Source organism: Rhinoderma darwinii, chromosome 10, assembly GCF_050947455.1.
Source record: "Rhinoderma darwinii isolate aRhiDar2 chromosome 10, aRhiDar2.hap1, whole genome shotgun sequence".
Taxonomy (NCBI): Eukaryota; Metazoa; Chordata; class Amphibia; order Anura; family Rhinodermatidae; genus Rhinoderma; species Rhinoderma darwinii.
Genome location: NC_134696.1, coordinates 28,183,998 through 28,204,557, shown reverse-complemented (window position 1 = coordinate 28,204,557; position 20,560 = coordinate 28,183,998). Strand labels below are relative to the sequence as shown.

Below are 20,560 nucleotides of genomic sequence, written 5' to 3'. Positions count from 1 at the left end.
GACAGCAGGTGCAGTAGACACGACTCCAACACTGGTAGGCACAGGAACAAGAACAATACGGGATACAGGAACGGGTAACAGGGCACGGGTAACAACTGGAACGGGGAAACACTAAGGGACCATTTGCAAAACAGACTGGGATAGACTAACAACGCTCAGGCAAGGATCAGAAGGCCTGGGGCCTTCTTATAGACCAGGAAATCATGGCAGTTGATGATGATGATGATTTCCTTTGTGCGCGCGCTGGCCCTTTAAGGCCGGGCACGAGCGTGCGCGCGCACCCTATGGGACACAGCATAACGGAGCGAAAGTGAGCGCTGGCGTCTTCTAGGAAGGAAATGGGGACCAGAGCTCACGGATCCATGGCTGCGGGCGTCGGGAGGTGAGTAAACCCGACGGCCCGCGGTCATGGACGCTACATGATGTACCCGACATTTAGACTCTTTCACCACTTTTGGGTACTCCACGGGCAGCTTAGTAGATGCAAATACACCCAATAGAATAGCTTTTTCATTTGTGCTATAACCATTTACCTTTTGTCTTCACCTGACATTAGGCTATAAAGGAAAAGTCATCGCACACTAAATTTTGTATCAACAATTTTGTGCAGTTTACAGAAGATTTTCATTTATTCAGTTGATCTGATGACTGATTAACAAGCAATCACACATACATATGCAACACCCTTCCTGCCTGATTTCACGACAGATGAAATGATATTTGATTTGATTGTGAGGAAGAATGCTAATGAAGCAAAGAGTTGCCGTCCGTAACCACAGTAATTAAAAAAAAGGATTTAAAAAGCAGACAAAAATATTTTATAATACAAATTTCTTCAACAGGAAAGATATAAGTCTTTATGCGTTTTGTCATTTTAAAGCTATACACTCACTAATGTGATTCAGTATTTTGATGTATAAAGCTGTTTAAGACCGGGTTCCCAGGTAGTGTAAACGCTGCAGAATTTCCGCAATGGAATTGTGTACGGAAATTCCATGGGGATGCAATGGGGATGCAAAACTCGCAGCAGAAAACCAACTGTTGCAACATTTGCGGCGGAATAGCAGATATTCCGCCGCAAAAATCGCAACTCAGAAAAAAATAAATCATACTTACCCAGAACTCCCTGCTTCTTCCTTCAGTCCTGCCTCCTAAGATGACGTTTCATCCCATGTGACTGCTGGAGATGATCGGTCTGCAGCAGTCACATGGGCTGTAGGGTCATCTAGGGAGGCCGGACCAGACGGCAAAGGAGGGACGCGCCACCATGACAACGGCCTAGGTAAGTATGGACTTTTTTTTATGATTTCTACTTTGCTTACCGCATTGGAAGCTCCGGCTGAAAAACCGCACCACAATGTGCTGCATTTTTTTGGGACGGAATGTGCTGCGGGTTCAAGGTCACATACGTTGCGTAATTTTTATGCAGCGTATCCGACCGGTGGGAACCTGGTTTAAGGCTTTTTGATGAAGTTTTTGGTGCAATTTTTGGCGCTTTTTTTTTCCAAATATCAAACACAGGAGTGGATACAAAACAAAGGAGGTTAATTATAAATACCTATAAAGATGCGTGAGGACATATAATATATCCAAAACAGAATAAATACCACAAACTACATAATATGTACCATGAAAATATAGAAATACTTTATTACAATAATCATGAGAACATATTGACCATCAAAAGTTAAAAACCATTATACAGACAAATTAAAAAATAGTGTGGAGATACGATGAGGACTACACAAATGACATGCTAGTACCATACACCGCGTTCCAAATTATTATGCAAATGTGGTTTTTCGCTGATTTTCCTAAATAGTCGATGCAAATGACAGTCAGTATAATCTTCAAGCCATCAACCGTTGGAGTATAATGCGAATTTTATTGAACAAATCTCCTAATGATAATTTAGAAGTAAAAAACTCAAAATGCACTGTTTCAAATTATTATGCACAACAGAGATCAAAACATTTTAAAGGTTGTAAAGAGAACTAAAATGGTAATTTGTTGAATTTGCAGCATCAGGAGGTCATATTTACAGCAATCAAAAGCTCTTTCAATCAAAAAAAACTTAGCAGGTCAAGTTACATGTTAAGATAGGACCCCTTCTTTGATATCACCTTCACAATTCTTGCATCCATTGAATTTGTGAGTATTTGGACAGTTTCTGCCTGAATATCTTTGCAGGATGTCAGAATAGCCTCCCAGAGCTTCTGTTTTGATGTGAACTGCCTCCCACCCTCATAGATATTTTGCTTGAGGATGATCCAAAGGTTCTCAATAGGGTTGAGGTCAGGGGAACATGGGGGCCACACCATGAGTTTCTCTCCTTTTATGCCCATAGCAGCCAATGACACAGAGGTATTCTTTGCAGCATGAGATGGTGCATTGTCATGCATGAAGATAATTTTGCTACAGAAGGCACGGTTCTTCTTTTTGTACCACGGAAGAAAGTGGTCAGTCATAAACTCTACGTACTTTGCAGAAGTAATTTTCACACCGTCAGGGACCCTAAAGGGGCCTACCAGCTCTCTCCCCATGATTCCACCTCCTTGCTGACGTCGTAGCCTTGTTGGGACATGGTGGCCATTCACCAACCATCCACTACTCCATCCATCTGGACCATCCAGGGTTGCACGCCACTCATCAGCAAACAACACGGTTTGAAAATTAGTCTTCATGTATTTCTGAGCCCACTGCAACCGTTTCTGCTTGTGAGCATTGTTTATGGGTGGCCGAATAATAGCTTTATGCACACTTGCAAACCTCTGGAGGATCCTACACCTTGAGGTTCACGGGACTCCAGAGGCACCAGCGGCTTCAAATACCTGCTTGCTGCTTTGCAATGGCATTTTAGCAGCTGCTCTCCTAATCCTATTAATTTGCCTGGCAGATACCTTCCTCATCATGCCTTAATCTGAACAAATCCGTCTGTGCTCTGAATCAGCCACAAATCTTTTCACAGTACGATGATCACGCTTACGTTTTCTTGAAATATCCAATGTTTTCATACCTTGTCCAAGGTATTGCACTTTTTCACGCTTTTCGGCAGCAAAGAGATCCTTTTCTTTCCCATATTGCTTGAATCCTGTGGCCGGCTTAATAATGTGGAACGTCCTTCTTAAGTAGTTTTCCTTTGATTGGGCACACTTGGCAAACGAATTATCACAGGTGTCTGAGATTGATTACAATGACCCAAAGAGCCCTAAGACACAATACCATCCATGAGTTTAATTGAAAAACTAATAATGAAATGTTTATGACACTTAAATGCAATGTGCATAATAATTTGGAACACGGTGTATAAACATCATGTGATGCGATAATGTACAGAAAACTAGATCCTTTCTCTTCTTTCCAAAAGAGATACATGTGCACTGAAAACTGTATCATAGGGCAAAAGGCCACGGATAAACTGCACAAATGGCCAGTAACACAAGAAATTGTTCAGAGGTATATAGGTACAAATCCAATATAAGATTATATAGGTCACAGAAAGAATTGCCCAAACCAGAGGACCAAAGAGCTGTACCAACCTGTAGATTGCATGGTCAGTCACAAACCCTCTTGCTCATACTACTCTTTTTAAAATTTGTACTTCTGGCATATATGGCAGTTTCCAAAATGGCCAAACTTTCTTTCTCACCTGATGTGTGGGTCGTACTGTGCTCCACTTCCGGCGCTCCTGATGATGCTGGTGCGCATGCGCAGCACGTACCATCATGGCGCCCGCACCTGAGTGAGGGCTTAAACAGTCATGTATGCCACTCGGAGCTCATAATCACGGTATGCACAGTCTACATGTGTTATGTTCGTGATAGTAATGTCTACATGCTGTGTATGCTGTGTATCTACTGGACATGATCTGAATCTCCTCCCATCACGTATATTTAAAGTGACTGTTATCCCATCAGTCAGTACCCCTTGAGAAAGCTGACGGCGAAACGCGCGTCGGGGCGTTGAGTGTGGAGATAGTTTGTTTGTGACTCACCATGCAATCTACGGGTTGGTACAGCTCTTTGGTCCTCTGGTTTGGGCAATTCTTTCTGTGACCTATATAATCTTATATTGGATTTATACTTATATACCTCTGAACAATTTCTTGTGTTACTGGCCATTTGTGCAGTTTATCCGTGGCCTTTTGCCCTATGATACGGTTTTCAGTGCACATATATCTCTTTTGGATCTAGTTTTCTGTACATTACCGCATCACATGATGTTTATATGGTACTAGCATGTCATTTGTGTAGTCCTCATCGTATCTCCACACTTTTTTAATTTGTCTGTATAATGGTTTTTAACTTTTGATGGTCAATATGTTCTCGCAAGTCCATTCCTCTTTTAATACACGACAATATCTTGCTGGCCTTTGAAGCAGCTGATTGACATTGTGCTGTTATTTAGTTTATGATTTACAAGTACACCCAGATCCTTCTCAACAAGTGACTCCCCCAGTGTAGCTCCCCTAGGACATATGATGCATGCAGGTTGTTGGTACTCAGATGCATAACTTTACATTTATCTACATTAAACCCCATTTGCCAAGTGGATGCCCAAATACTTAGTTTGTTTAAATCCGTTTGCAATTCACGAACATCTTCCATAGACTGAAAGTTGCTACATAGCTTGGTGTCATCTGCAAAAATAGAAATAGTGCTATTAATCCCATCCTCTATATCATTAATAAATAAGTTGAATAATAGTGGTCCCAGCACTGAACCCTGGGGTGCACCACTTATAACCGGGGACCATTCAGAGTAGGAATCATTGACCACAGCTCTCTGGATACGGTCCTTGAGCCAATTCTCAATCCAATTACAAACGATACTTTCTAAACCTATAGTCCTTAATTTACCCATTAGACGTCTATGAGGGACAGTGTCAAATGCCTTTGCAAAGTCATTTATCATTTGTACCATTATTTGACATTAGTTCTTCCCAGTCTATATCCTGAATTGCAGCCCTCATCCTGGGGAAATTGGCTTTCTTAAAATTAAGTGTTTTTGCCCTCCCAGCCTGTGTTTGTTTTTTTACAGTATAGGTAAAATGTAACTTTATTATGATCACTGTTACCGAGGTTTTCACAAAACATTGACATTCCCAACAAGCTCTGCATTATTAGAAATGACCAGATCCAACAGAGCTTCACCTCTAGTCGGGTCTTCCACAAACTGGCCTATAAAATTTTCCTGTAACAGGTTGACGAAATGTCTCCCCTTTCCAAAGATTAACTATATTATATATTGAATGTGCCACATTTGATTATCTAGATTGTTTTATAGACATCACAGAATTAAGGAAAATATCATGTGGTATTACTTTTTTTGAGTTTAACACCCGCTGATTACATTTTTCTAGACCGCCTTTGTGATCAGTGGAACTGGTAATTGTGTTGTTTTTAAAGGCAAAGGGATTGGAGCCTCCGGGGAACCCTTCTGCCTGTATCCAGCGTTACCTTGTTTAGAGTTAATTGGAGACAAGGGAGAACAGTGAGAGATTCAGAAGATTGAGAGATCCAAGTTTGTTTTAGAGATAATCATAATTTCATTTTGAAGTGTTAACCCTTAAGTGTGTGAAGTTCATGGATATAGTCCTCTCTGTTTGAATTGCTATTTTAACACATGCAAAATCTGAAGTTACCTGTACACGAGGTGCACCCCAAAAATAATGAGAATTATTTTTTACGCTCCCCACGAGGGCTGCGTGAGGAATGTGAGGATGGAGGTTGTTGTGGGGGTATCTCAAGTACACGGCAGGGCCATCCTCAGTTGAGTCCGAGCCTTCCAAAGCATCGGTACGTTACAAAAGTACACCCTTGTTCTTCCCTTTCGTCGCGATCGTTACACAATCAGATTTTGCGTGAAACTTGGAAAAACAGCTTCAGAAACCTAGAGATGCTGAAGAAGGCGTATGGGGAAGCTGCTTTGTCGTCAACCCAAGTTTTCAGAGGGCACAAGACCTTCAGGGATGGAAGAGAAGCCGTTGAGGATGAACAGCGCTCGGAGCGACCTTCAACGTCAAGAACCATTGAAAACGTGCTCGTTATCAAGGCTGCTCTAGATCGGGACCAATGTTTTGCGAGTACGCCCTGACATTGCCAAAACATGGATCCTCTACCATGACAATGCACCGAGTAACACATCATTGGCTGTGAGGGAGTTTTTGGCACAAAATAACATCCCTACCCTACTCCACCCACCCTATAGCCCTGACTTGGCACCGTGTGACTTTTTTTGTTCCACAAAATCAAAACTCACACTATTTTGGTACTGTTGAAAACGTCCAGTCAGCCGCAAGAGCTCTGACCAATCTCTCACACGAAGACTTCCAGCACTGCTACGAAAAATGGCAGCATTGCTGGAATCATTGTGTTCAGCCCCAGGAGACTTACTTTGAAGGTGATCGAGCCTGATTGTATGTTTTTTTAATACAAAATTGCACTGCACTAATCGGCAGCCCTTTCTCGGTGATGCGTCCCTCTTTTGACATCCAGTCCAACCTTCCTGGATGACGCGGCAGTCCATGTGACCGCTGCAGCCTGTGATTGGCTGCGGCAGTCCATGTGACCGCTGCAGCCTGTGATTGGCTGCAGCGGTCACATGGGCTGAAACGTCATCCCAGCAGGCCAGACTGGATGAAGAAGCAGGGAGTTGTGTGTAAGTATTAACTCTTTTTTTTGTCAGCGCCGCGCATGGTACTCACTGTCCAGGGTGCTGAAAGAGTTACTGCCGATCAGTGCAGCCCCTTCTCTCTATCCCGCACTGATCGTTTAACTCTTTCAGCACCCTGGACAGTGACTATCCCCTGACTTCGCCTATCAACATTCCGCTAATTACAGGTGCACACACGTAGCCACCCGTAATTACGGGAGCCCCATAGATTTCTATGGGCCTGCCTGTGCCGTAATAACGGCCTGAAATAGGACATGTTCTATATTTTTCAACGGCCCGGGCACCTTCCCGTAAGCAAACGGGAAGGTACATGTGGCCAACAGAAGTCTATGGGCCCGTAATACGGGCGTTTTTACGTTCGTGTGCATGGGGCCTTACTGGCTGTCCAGGGCCCCATTTTCTATAAAACTGGCTTTTGGCCAAGACGCTAAATTGAAGCTGTATAAGGCCTCCTTCATACACAGAACAATTGAACTGCACCAAAAAAACGCTTCTAAAAACACTAACAGTTTTCAAATGTGTCGTGTATTTTTATGGCGTTTTTAGTAGCGTTTTTCATTTGGTGTTATTTTGTACCTACCACAGACTATGATGATAGTCATCATAGTCTGTAATGAGGGATTCCAGGACTGAACTAGCCTGGAGAGCTTCCCTGTGAATTGATGGGGTTATATTCTCCTTCTCTGTACTACTTACGGTAACCTGAGTTGTGAGCAGCTCAACCCACATGATACATAGGTTTTATTTGCCGTTGTAAATTGCTGATAACAGAGGTGTAGCTAGGTTCTCCTGCACACAGGGCAAAGATTCAGATTGGCGCCCCCCAACTTATTTCCCGACATCTCCTTCCCCCTTCGCCATGTTTGCTTTCTCTACCAATCAAAGAGGTGTAATTTTTTTTCACAATTTTTTTTCTGTAACTCGAGCATAAAACCATTTCTACATTTTACAAGCGATATAGTTATATAAGGTAGTTAACATAAAAATAAATTAAAAGAAAATAAATTAAAGAGGCCACACAAAACCCCCAGTAGATAGTGCCACACACAGCCCCCCTCTTGTATTTAACGCCACACAGCCCCCTGTAGATAGCTCCACACACAGCCCCCCTTGTAGTTAACGCTACACAGCCCCCATGTTATAGATAGCGCCGCACAGCCCCCCTTGTAGATAGTGCCACATTGTAGATAGCGCCACCCATACCCCCCTTGTAAATAGCGCCACACACAGCCCCCTGTAGATAGCGCTGCACACATCCCCCCATTGTAGATCGTGCCACACACAGCCCCCCTGGTAGATAGCTCCACACATCCCCCAATGTAGATAGCTCCACACAGCCCCCCTTGTAGATAGCTCCACACAGCCCCCCTTGTAGATAGTGCCACACAGTCTCCTTGTATATAGCGCCACACAGCCCCCCTTGTAAATAGCGGCACACAGCCCCCCCTTGTAAATAGCGCCACACAGCCTCCCTTGTAGATAGCTCCACACAGTCCCCCTTGTAAATAGCGCCACACTGCCCCCCTTGTAGAAAGTGCCACATAGCCCCTCTTGTAAATAGCGCCACACAGCCCCCTTGTAAGTAGCGCAACACTGCCCCCTTGTAAACCGCGCCACACTGCCCCCCTTGTAAACTGCGCCACAAAGCCCCCCTTGCAGACAGCACCACACAGCCCCCCTTGTAAACATCTCCGCACAGCCCCCCTTGTAGATAGTGCCACACCCAGCCCGCTGCCCCCCTTGTAGATAGCAGCACACACCCCCCCTTGTAAATAGCGGTACACAGCCACCCTTGTAAATAGTGCCACACTCCCCCCACTTGTAATTAGCGCCACACTCCCCCCCCCCCCCTTGTACTTGGTGACTCACTGTAAACAGAGCGGAGAGCGGTAGCCTACCGCTACCAATCTGCGCTAGATACCACTCTCCGCTCTGCCTGACGTGACTCAACGGATCAGCTGAGGAGGTCATTCGGCGCAGGCAGCTGTGGAGTTCCTTTTGACTAGGGTCGGTGACAGCCCGGGAGTGGACCAGTCCAGTCACCTGACGTGAGGTCAGGTGACAGGTCAGGTAACCGGACTGGTCCACTCCCGGGCCGTCACAGACCCCAATCAGAACGCCGCCGCATAAACTCCTGGCTCTTCTTAACGCTGATCACTGCTGCAGGTGTCCGACATACGAGGCGCCTATCAGCAGCAATCAGCTGCTCTGTGGTACCCCCCTTCCCTACCACCTAGTTGCACCCGGGACACATGCCCCGCCTGCCCCCCCTAGCTACGCCCCTGCTGATAATGTCGAACCAGTCGGACGTTTTACATGCAGCTCTATTGCATTATGTTTTACAAGTATTAATCTTGTTTTTTTTGACTATTTCATTTTGACTACTAGTTTTGTTCCCTGATGAACCTCCCAATTTTCTGGGGAAACGCGTTGGAACGCAGTTTATTATGTCTATGATTTTAAGTCAATCAGAGCCACCTCCCTAGACATACTAATTTCTTTTTCATTTTCATCATTCACAACCTCAGTCTGGTGGTTGTGGTATGTTTTTGTGTGAGTATATCTTTTTGCTCGGTATAATTTTTTTTTCTTCATTTGTGCCCGACCATTGTTGTGCACAGTTTGAAGTTTTTGCACATTTTTGCTTTTTCTATTTGTGCACTTGACTATCTAGGTCCCACCTTTGTACCTGATATCCACTATAAAGAATTGGCTGGGCCATTAATAGGGTATCTAGGGTACTGTAACGTCTATGGCCACGGTCCGTCGTTCTGCCTTAAACCTCGACGGCCGTGGCCATCTTACCTGCTTGCAGCGTCGTCCTCCTGTGAGGCGCCGGCACTCACTTCCTGACATCGAGACTATCTCCGGCGGGCGAGCGTGCCCACGGTCTTAAAGGGTCAGTGCGCGTATTTTGCAGGAAGTCTGCAATCTAGTCCAGGATGCCCTGGGCTATACAAAGGGCTCTACCCTCTTGCTCTTTGCCAGAGCATTGTTTGTTACCCATAGTTTGTCGTGCTAATGGTCTCCCAGTGTCAACTAGTTTCCCAGTGTACCTTGTTCCTGTATCCCGTATCCTGTTTCCGTGCTACCCAGTTCTAGTGCCGTGCTGTGCTACAGTCTCGCTTGATTTGATACGCCTCTCCTGACGTCTTCCACCGCCTGGTCCTGGAGGTGCTGCCTCGCTACTGTCTACAATTGCCTCAGGTATCCTCGCTGAACTATTGAACTCTGTACTTACCTGTTTGGCCAGCTGCCATCCCGCCATGCGGTACGGCCCAGTGGGTCCACACTCCGCCTCGTGACAGGTACAGGTTGGAGGTTTGCGTCGTCCCTTGAGTAGAGGCGTTACTCCGACTAGGAAGGGTGATCCGATAGGGTATACCAGGGTCAGTTGTTTTTCTTGTTCTCCCAACTCAATGAACAAAAGAAAAAAACCTCTCCCCTCACCCTTATTATTGCATCATTATTTGGAGGGATAATCATTTTCCCTTTTTTATCCCAATATATTAATTAAAGGTTACGTTTTACTGTGTAATTTTTTTGATCATCTGATTTTTCTGTGATTTCTTTTTTGACTACATAATCACTAACTATACTTTTGGCCTGCCAAAGCCGCTATATTTGTTTGGTACTGTGAGCATAGGTGTTATTTTGTACATGCATTTTTACTGGCGTTTTTGAAGTCCTATATTGAAGCCTATGGGAAAAACACCTGAAAGAAAAACGCCATACCCAGAGTATGCTGCGTTTGGAAAGAAGCGCCACTGATCACGATATTGACTCAAAAATGGCACAAATCAAAATGCAGTTGTGTGTAGTGCATTTGATATTTTACTATAGACTTTACTGTAACATCTCGTCATACTTAAAACGTTATGAAAAATACGTTGCAAAAAACGCCACAAAAAAACACGCAAAAAGACAGCAAAATGCTGTGTGTGAAACTACCCTTATGGCCATTTGAATGCAACTATCTATCTATCTATCTATCTATCTATCTATCTATCTATCTATCTATCTATCTATCTATCTATCTATCTATCTATCTATCTATCCTTATATAGAAACAAACCCTCTGCTGTAAATGCTGTTTTAAGGCAGTTTACATAGTTGCCATCATTAAAAAAAATTCCAGGGACACTTAGGGTGTGGCTTCTTTGGTGGGTGTGTCTTGTGGGGATGTGGCTTATCTGATGGGTGTGGCTAATGGGGCGTGGCTTTCCCCCCAAAATTTCTTCATACAAATAAATAAACAAAAAGTTCTGCACTCATTTGGCTGACAACTACTATGGTGGCAGGTATTTTGCCGGTTATCTGGTTGTATACAGGCAAGTGATGTCTCACTTTATCACTAGGGCTAAGCGATATGTGCTGACCACAACTGGTAGCGTAAAAAACCAGCGTAGATAATGCCACACTCAATGCCCCCTGTAGATGGTGCTCCACACTGCCCCCAGTAGATATTGCCACAGTGCTCTCTGTAGATATTGCCACAGTGCCCCCTGTAGAAAGTGCCACAGTGCCCTCTGTAGATAGTGCCAAACAGCCCCCTGTACATGGTGCCACACTGCCCTCTGCAGATAATGCCACAGTGCCCTCTGTAGACAATGCCACAATGCTCTCTGTAGATAATGCCACAGTGCCCTCTGTAGATAATGCCTCAGTGCCCTCTATAGATAATGCCTCAGTGTCCCCTGTAGATAGTGCCACACCCCCATAGATAATGCCACAGTGCCCTCTGTAGATATTGCCACAGTGCCGTCTGTAGATAGTGCCCTCTGTATATAAAGCCACAGCCCCTGCAGATAATGCCACAGTGCCCTCTGTAGATAATGCCACAGTGCCCTCTGTAGATAATGCCACAGTGCCCTCTGTAGATAATGCCCTAGTGACACAAAGCCCCATAGATAATGCCACAATGCTCTCTGTATATATTGCCACAGTACCCTCTGTAGATAGTGCCACAGTGCCCTCTATATATAGAGCCACATCCCCTGCAGATAATGCTACAGTGCCCTCTGTAGACAGTGCCAACCCCCCCCCCACTGTAGATAATGCCACAGTGCCCTCTGTCGATAATGCCACAGTGCTCTCTGTCGATAATTCCACAGTGCCCTCTGTAGATAATGCCACAGTGCCCTCTGTAGATAGTGCCACACACCCCATGTCGATAATGCCACAGTGCCCTCTGTAAATAATGCCACAGTGCCCCCTGTAGAGGCACTGCTCTGGCCGGGGATTCCGCTCCAGGAGCAGTGAATAGCAGAGCAGGTAGCGGATAGTCTCCTACTCTGCCATAGTATTCAATTATATCTGCATCCAGAGGACGCAGATACAATTGAATATGGCAGTTGCCGGGACACGTCCGGGACAGTAATTTGCCGGGACTGTCTCTGTAAATTCGGGACAGACCCGGCAAATTCGGAACTGTTGGCCACTATGAGTTTACAGTTTGACTGCAGCGTTTCCACGCTCGTCTGGCTACAGCGTTTACAGAAAACAGTGTGTTACTATATATACAGTTAAAGTCATAGGTTTATATACACCTTAGCCACATTCATTAAAACCCAGTTTTTCCACAATTCCTGACGTTTAATCCTAGTTTACATTCCCTCGCTTAGGTCAGTTAGGATCACTACTATATTTCAAGAATGTGAAATGTCAGAATAATACTAGGGAAAATGATTTATTTCAGCTTTTATTTATTTTATCACATTCCCAGTGGCTCAGCAGTTTACATACACGTGGTTAGCATTTAGTAGCGTTGCCTTTAACCTCTTAATGACCAGGCCTGAAAAGGCCTTAATGACCAGCAAATTTTTTCCGTTTTTCCTCTTTGCCTTTCAGCAGCCATAACTTTTTTATTTTTTTTCATTTAAGTGGCTATATGAGGCCATGTTTTATGTGGGAATAATTGTCATTTTTTTCCAGTGCAGTTTGGGGGTGTAGAAAAAATTTACTGTGCAAGTTATAGAATTTCTTTTTGTGGTGTGAATATAGAAAAAAAGCGATTCTCTGAATAGTTTTTTTGTCCTGTATATGTTTCATGATAAATAACCTATTAAATTAATTCTTCAGGTTATTATGGTCGTGTATGTGTAGGTATTTTTGTTTTTATGTAATGTATGGGCAATAAAATATATTTTATGCAAAATAATGACTTTTTTCTTTTTGGAAATTTTTTTTAATTCCATGAAGGCATAACTTTATTTACAACTTTATTTTTTACTTATAATGTGTTATACAATGTGTATATATATATATATATATATATATATATATATATATATATATATATATATATATATATATAATGTATTATACTCCTGCATACTCCGGTACACTACCACAATATACTATGTCACTAAGACACAGGCTGCTGTTGGGGCAGCACATACCTAACACCAGGCAAAATGAACAGACAGCCAGCCCTGGGATTCCCAGGGCTGACTGCAGAGGGATTACCCCGTCTTCGGTCGCGTCTCTGGGTTTCCGGTGACGCGATCGAAGAGGGACGTCCCCTTTGATCATGCCGTGGTCACGGACAGCGGCAATCAAAGGGTTAAACAGCTGGGGTCGGAATTTTTTCCGATCCCAGCTGTCTTCAGGAGGCTGCTCTAAGTTCAAGAGCTGTAACTTACAGCTCCTGCCTAGAGAATGAGTTCACATCCAGGAGCGCTCATCATCCTCTTCTACAGCGATGCCAAAAGACGTTGCTGTAGACTCGGGACCCACACCACCTGACGTCAAAACACAGTGGGCAGTCGGGAAAGGGTCAAATTGTCTACCTTGGGTCGCACATTTTAGGCAGCTTTCCACAAGCTTCTCACAATAAGTTGCTGGAATTTTGTCCCATTCCTCCGACATAACTGGTGTAACTGAGTCCGCTTTGTAGGCCTCCTTGCTCACACCCACTTTTTAGCTTTGCCCATAAATTTTCTATGGGACTGAGGTCAGGGCTTTGTGATGGCCACTCCATTAACTACATTTTGTTGTCCTTAAGCCATTTTGCCACAACATTGGTAAGTTTGAATGGGTTTATTGTCTATTTGTCTATAACTTCCTGGCTGATGTCTTGAGATGTTGCTTCAATATCTCCAGATCATTTTCCTTCCTCATAATGCCATCTATTTTGTGAAGAGCACCTGTAAAGGATCTGCCAGGCACAGCTTCGGGGTTAACGCCCATAGATAATCAGTCTTCACCTGAGTCTATGTCTCTGAGACTGACTCCAGCTTCCACCACTCAGGCTGGCAGGCTTAGGAGTGGGAGAGCCTATCGCAGCCTGGCCAGACTCAGCTAGCTCCCGTCCTCTGTCTATTTATACCTGCCTTTCCTGTTCCTCCTTGCTTGTGATTCTTTCCGTGTGGTTTCCTGGCCCAGCTACAGCTCCTACTATTTGATCCTGCTCCATCTGACCCTGGCTTACTGACTACTCTCCTGCTCTGAGTTTGGTACCTCGTGCTCTCCTGGTTTGACTTGGCTCGTTCACCACTCTGGTTGCTCACGGTGTTGCCGTGGGCAACTGCTCCTTTCCCTTTGCTTTGTATTCCCTTGTATGTTTGTCTCGTGCACTTACTGAGCGTAGGGACCGCCGCCCAGTTGTACCCCGTCGCCTAGGGCGGGTCGTTGCAAGTAGGCAGGGACAGAGTGGCGGGTAGATTAGGGCTCACTTGTTCGTTTCCCTAACCCCGTCGTTACATAATCACAAGCCCATGCCTAGTCTACCCTGGTCCCTGTCACTACTATGGACCCCCTTGAGACCCTGGCTCAGCAAATGCAGGGTCTCTCCCTACAGGTCCAGGCCCTGGCTCAGAGGGTCAACCAGCCTGATGCTACCATGGTAGTCCCCCTCACCTCACCTCTTGAACCCCACCTCAAGTTGCCCGACCGGTTCTCAGGGGACCGGGGGGCTTTTCTCTCCTTTCGGGAGAGTTGTAGGCTTTACTTTCGCTTAAAGCCTCATTCCTCAGGTTCTGAGAACCAGCGGGTGGGTATAATTATGTCCCAGCTCCAGGAAGGGCCCCAAGAGTGGGCCTTCTCCTTGGCTCCTGACGCCCCTGAACTTTCCTCCGTTGATCGTTTCTTTTCTGCTCTCGGACTCATTTATGACGAGACCGACAGGACTGCCTTTGCCGAGAGTCAGCTGGTGACCTTACGTCACGGTAAGAGACCTGTTGAGGAGTATTGTTCTGACTTTAGGAAGTGGTGCGTAGCTTCTCGGTGGAATGACCCTGCCTTAAGGTGCCAGTTTAGGTTGGGTCTGTCGAATGCCCTGAAAGACCTGCTAGTTAGCTATCCCTCTTCTGACTCCCTAGACCAGGTTATGGCTTTAGCGGTACGACTTGACCGACATCTCAGGGAACGACAACGTGAACGTTTATGTGTTTTCTCCTCCGACTCCCCCATGATACCTTCCGAGGTTCCGTTGCTTCGTTCCTCCCCGGAAGACTCAGAGGTACCTATGCAACTCGGGGCCTCCGTGTCCCCCCAACAACGTAGAGATTTCCGCAGGAAGAATGGTCTCTGCTTCTACTGTGGGAATGACAAGCATCAAGTGAACAACTGTCCTAAGCGTAAGAATGCAGCCGGAGAACTTCAGCGCCTAAGTGATCATCGGGGAGGTCACTTGGGCGCACAGGTATTTCCCGTAAATATGAAACGTAATAAGATCTTGCTTCCCTTTCAGGTCTCTTTTGGTGGTAGGTCTGCTACCGGCAGTGCCTTCGTGGATTCAGGGTCCTCTGCTAATATCATGTCTGTGGAATTTGCTAGGTCTCTTGCTATGCCTTTGATTGATTTGCTTAAACCTGTCCCAGTAGTGGGTATCGACTCCACTCCTCTTGCTAATGGTTATTTTACACAGCATACCCCTGTTTTTGAACTCCTTGTTGGCTCCATGCATTTGGAGCAGTGCTCTGTACTGTTGATGCAGGGATTATCGTCCGATTTGGTTTTAGGCCTTCCCTGGTTGCAGTTGCATAATCCCACGTTTGACTGGAATACTGGGGAGCTTACCAAATGGGGTAATGAATGTTTGACGTCATGTTTTTCTGTTAATTCTATTTCTCCCCCTGAGGAGGTGAACACGCTACCTGAGTTTGTTCAGGACTTCGCTGATGTTTTCTCTAAGGAGGCCTCCGAAGTGTTACCTCCTCATAGAGAATACGATTGCGCTATCGAATTGGTACCAGGAGCTAAGCTTCCTAAGGGTAGGATATTTAATCTTTCTTGTCCCAAACGTGAAGCCATGAGAGAGTATATCCAGGAATGCCTGGCCAAGGGTTACATTCGCCCCTCTACTTCTCCGGTAGGTGCTGGCTTCTTCTTCGTAGGGAAGAAGGATGGTGGTCTTAGGCCATGCATTGAATACCGTAACCTGAATAATGTCACTGTAAGGAACCAGTATCCCCTTCCTTTGATTCCTGATCTCTTTAATCAGGTTCAGGGGGCCCAATGGTTCTCTAAGTTTGATCTACGGGGGGCGTATAACCTTATCCGCATCAAAGAGGGGGATGAGTGGAAGACTGCGTTTAACATGCCCGAAGGTAATTTCGAATACCTTGTCATGCCCTTTGGGTTGTGTAATGCTCCGGCGGTCTTCCAGAATTTCATAAATGAGATTTTGAGAGATTACCTGGGGATATTTCTTGTATTGTACCTTGATGACATACTGGGGTTTTCCAAGGACTGGTCCTCCCACATTGAGCATGTCAGGAAGGTGCTCCAGGTCCTTCGGGAAAACAAATTGTTTGCAAAAACCGAAAAATGTGTGTTTGGGGTACAGGAGATACCATTTTTGGGTCAAATCCTCACTCCTCATGAATTCCGCATGGACCCCGCCAAGGTTCAGGCTGTGGCGGAATGGGTCCAACCTGCCTCCCTGAAGGCGTTACAGTGTTTTTTGGGGTTCGCTAATTATTTCAGGAGATTTATTGCTAACTTCTCGGTCATCGCTAAGCCTCTTACGGACCTCACTCGCAAAGGTGCTGATCTCCTCCACTGGCCTCCTGAGGCTGTCCAGGCTTTTGAGGTCCTTAAGAAGTGCTTTATCTCGGCCCCGGTGCTGGTTCAGCCCAACCAAATGGAGCCATTTATCGTGGAAGTTGATGCATCCGTGGTGGGAGTGGGGGCTGTCTTGTCCCAGGGTACCAGGTCCCTCACCCATCTCCGCCCCTGTGCCTACTTCTCCAGGAAGTTTTCGCCCACTGAGAGTAACTATGATATTGGCAACCGCGAACTCTTAGCCATTAAATGGGCTTTTGAAGAGTGGCGCCACTTCCTGGAGGGGGCTAGGCACCAGGTAACGGTCCTTACCGACCACAAGAATCTGGTTTTCCTAGAATCTGCCCGGAGGCTAAACCCGAGACAAGCTCGATGGGCGCTATTTTTTACCAGATTCAACTTTTTGGTTACCTATAGGGCTGGGTCTAAAAATATTAAGGCCGATGCACTGTCGCGTAGCTTCATGGCCAGCCCTCCTTCGGAGGAAGATCCTGCTTGTATTTTGCCTCCCGGTATAATCATTTCTTCTATTGATTCTGATTTAGTCTCTGAAATTGCGGCTGATCAAGGTTCAGCTCCCGGGAACCTTCCTGAGGACAAGCTGTTTGTTCCCCTGCAATACCGGCTAAGGGTACTTAGGGAAAATCATGACTCCGCACTATCTGGTCATCCAGGCATCCTGGGTACCAAACACCTCATTGCCAGAAGCTATTGGTGGCCTGGGTTGCCTAAAGACGTTAAGGCCTACGTCGCCGCTTGTGAGGTTTGTGCTAGGTCCAAAACTCCCAGGTCCCGACCAGCGGGCTTACTACGTTCGTTGCCCATTCCCCAGAGACCCTGGACACATATCTCCATGGATTTTATCACAGATTTGCCTCCATCCCAAGGCAAGTCGGTGGTGTGGGTGGTAGTAGACCGCTTCAGTAAGATGTGCCACTTTGTGCCCCTCAAGAAACTACCCAACGCCAAGACGTTAGCTACCTTGTTTGTCAAACACATCCTGCGTCTCCATGGGGTCCCTGTCAATATTGTTTCGGACAGAGGGGTACAATTTGTTTCTTTGTTTTGGAGAGCCTTCTGTAAAAAGTTGGAGATTGATCTGTCCTTCTCCTCTGCCTTCCATCCTGAAACCAATGGCCAAACGGAGAGGACTAATTAATCTCTAGAACAATATTTAAGGTGTTTTATCTCTGACTGTCAATATGATTGGGTCTCATTCATTCCCCTCGCTGAATTTTCCCTTAATAACCGGGTCAGTAACTCGTCAGGGGTCTCCCCCTTTTTCTGTAATTTTGGGTTTAATCCACGGTTCTCCTCCGTTTCACCTGGTAGTTCCAACAATCCCGAGGTAGAGGTCGTTCATCGGGAACTGTGCACAGTCTGGGCCCAGGTTCAGAAGAACCTAGAGGCGTCCCAGAGCGTACAAAAAACTCAGGCTGATAGAAAACGTTCTGCTAACCCCTTGTTTATGGTCGGGATCTGGTGTGGTTATCGTCTAGGAACTTGCGTCTTAAGGTCCCGTCCAAGAAGTTTGTTCCCCGGTTTATTGGGCAGTATAAGGTCATTGAAGTCCTCAAACCTGTCTCCTTCCGGCTGGAGTTACCCCCATCTTTTCGTATACACGGCGTGTTTCATACATCCTTCCTTAAACGCTGCTCCCCGTCCTTGGCTCTCTTGAGGAAACCTCCTGTTCCCGTTCTCACCCCTGAGGGGGTGGAATTCGAGGTGGCCAAGATTGTGGACAGCAAGATGGTCCAAGGCTCCCTCCAGTACCTGGTCCATTGGAGAGGATACGGGCCTGAGGAGAGGACTTGGGTACCCGCTGGGGTATTGGTCAGGAAGTTCCACCTTCTTTCCCCAATAAACCAGGTCCACTTAGAAAGGGTCCGGTGGCCCCTCATAAAAGGGGGGTACTGTAAAGGATCTGCCAGGCACAGCTTCGGGGTTAACGCCCATAGATAATCAGTCTTCACCTGAGTCTATGTCTCTGAGACTGACTCCAGCTTCCACCACTCAGGCTGGCAGGCTTAGGAGTGGGAGAGCCTATCGCAGCCTGGCCAGACTCAGCTAGCTCCCGCCCTCTGTCTATTTATACCTGCCTTTCCTGTTCCTCCTTGCTTGTGATTCTTTCCGTGTGGTTTCCTGGCCCAGCTACAGCTCCTACTATTTGATCCTGCTCCATCTGACCCTGGCTTACTGACTACTCTCCTGCTCTGCGTTTGGTACCTCGTGCTCTCCTGGTTTGACTTGGCTCGTTCACCACTCTGGTTGCTCACGGTGTTGCCGTGGGCAACTGCCCCTTTCCCTTTGCTTTGTATTCCCTTGTATGTTTGTCTCGTGCACTTACTGAGCGTAGGAACCGCCGCCCAGTTGTACCCCGTCGCCTAGGGCGGATCGTTGCAAGTAGGCAGGGACAGAGTGGCGGGTAGATTAGGGCTCACTTGTTCGTTTCCCTACCCCCGTCGTTACAGCACCAGTCCCTCCTGCAGCAAAGCACCCCCACAACATGATGCTGTCACCCCCATGCTTCACGGTTGGGATGATGTTCTTTGGCTTGCAAGCCTCCCCCTTTCCCTCCATAAAAAATGATGGTCATTACGGCCAAACAGTTCCATTTTTATTTAATCTGACCAGAGGACCTTGCTCCAAAATGTAATATCTTTGCCCCCATGTGCAGTTGCAAACTGTAACCTGGCTTTAGTATGGCGATCATTTCGATTTAGGACGCATTTTACTGTTAATAGAGATACTTTTGTACCTAGACACTCTAGGGGAATTGCTCATGCAATACATTGCAATACTTATGTATTGAAGTGTATTGACTTTTTCTGTGCTTAATAGTAAGACACAGAAGGCAGATCTGGAGGTGTTTACTAGGCCTCCGGCTGCCATCGCAATGGCTTGGCACACCACTGTCTAACCACCTAGATGCTGTGGTTGCAATTGACTACGGCATCTGAGGGTTAAATGCCCGGAATCTGAGTTATCTCTGATACCAGCCATTGCAGGCGGATGTCAGCTGTGTAAAACAGCCGGCACCCGCTGCATATGGCGCAGGCTCAGCTCCTTAACCTACGCCATATTGTTGTAATGCACATGGCGTTAAGGGGTTAATCTAAGGACTGTCGTTCCGGGTCCTCCAGAGAGAGGGAGAAAGAGGGACGCTTTTTGTAATTGCTTCCCGTTCTGGCTAAAATGAGGGACTACCTTCTATTTACTCAGAATACTCTAATAGAGTATTTGAAAATGTTTTTTCTAAACCAGACGACACCTTTGTTATCTTCTGACATGTCTACATTCAGACGAGCGTCGACAACCTCGGACGTCAAAAACATATTTCACGCCCGAGGTACACCCCTGCGGGACGCATTGTCATGGATCCCCTATAGAATAGAGTCTATGGAGGGATGCGTGACACGCAGTAAATTAGGACATGTCCTATTTTTTCATTGGACCCTTCACACTCTCCGTTAAAACAACGGTCGTGTGAACGGCCCCATTGAAATACATGAGTTCATGTGACGGCCGTTGTTTTAACGGCCATCACACGGACGTGATACATGCTTGTCTAAATGAGCCCTAAATGTGAGAGAAAAAAAAAATACAACCCCGTTAGTTCTGGAGACGACAACAAAAAATAACTAGGCTTTTTGTTTGTACATAAATTACGGTAAGTTATTTGAATTGTCTTCATATACATACTTCGATAAATTTAACTGAAGAAGTAATATATTTGCTTGCCAACAAACACCGATGCAATTGTCTAACTCTGAAATACAGCATATGCTACAGTCATGGAAAGTATACAAAACCATTTTTCCCTCGGTATAAATAAAATCTTTTTTTTTTGCTGGCTGAGTCATTCATGTGGGAGCTGC

General features: G+C 45.8%; 1 long non-coding RNA gene across 1 annotated transcript in view; it reads right to left on the bottom strand.

The window, feature by feature from the left end:
* The window catches only part of LOC142661925 (uncharacterized), a 94,336-nt gene that overhangs the window by 64,046 nt on the left and 9,730 nt on the right, over positions 1–20,560 (bottom strand). The window lies entirely within an intron of this gene.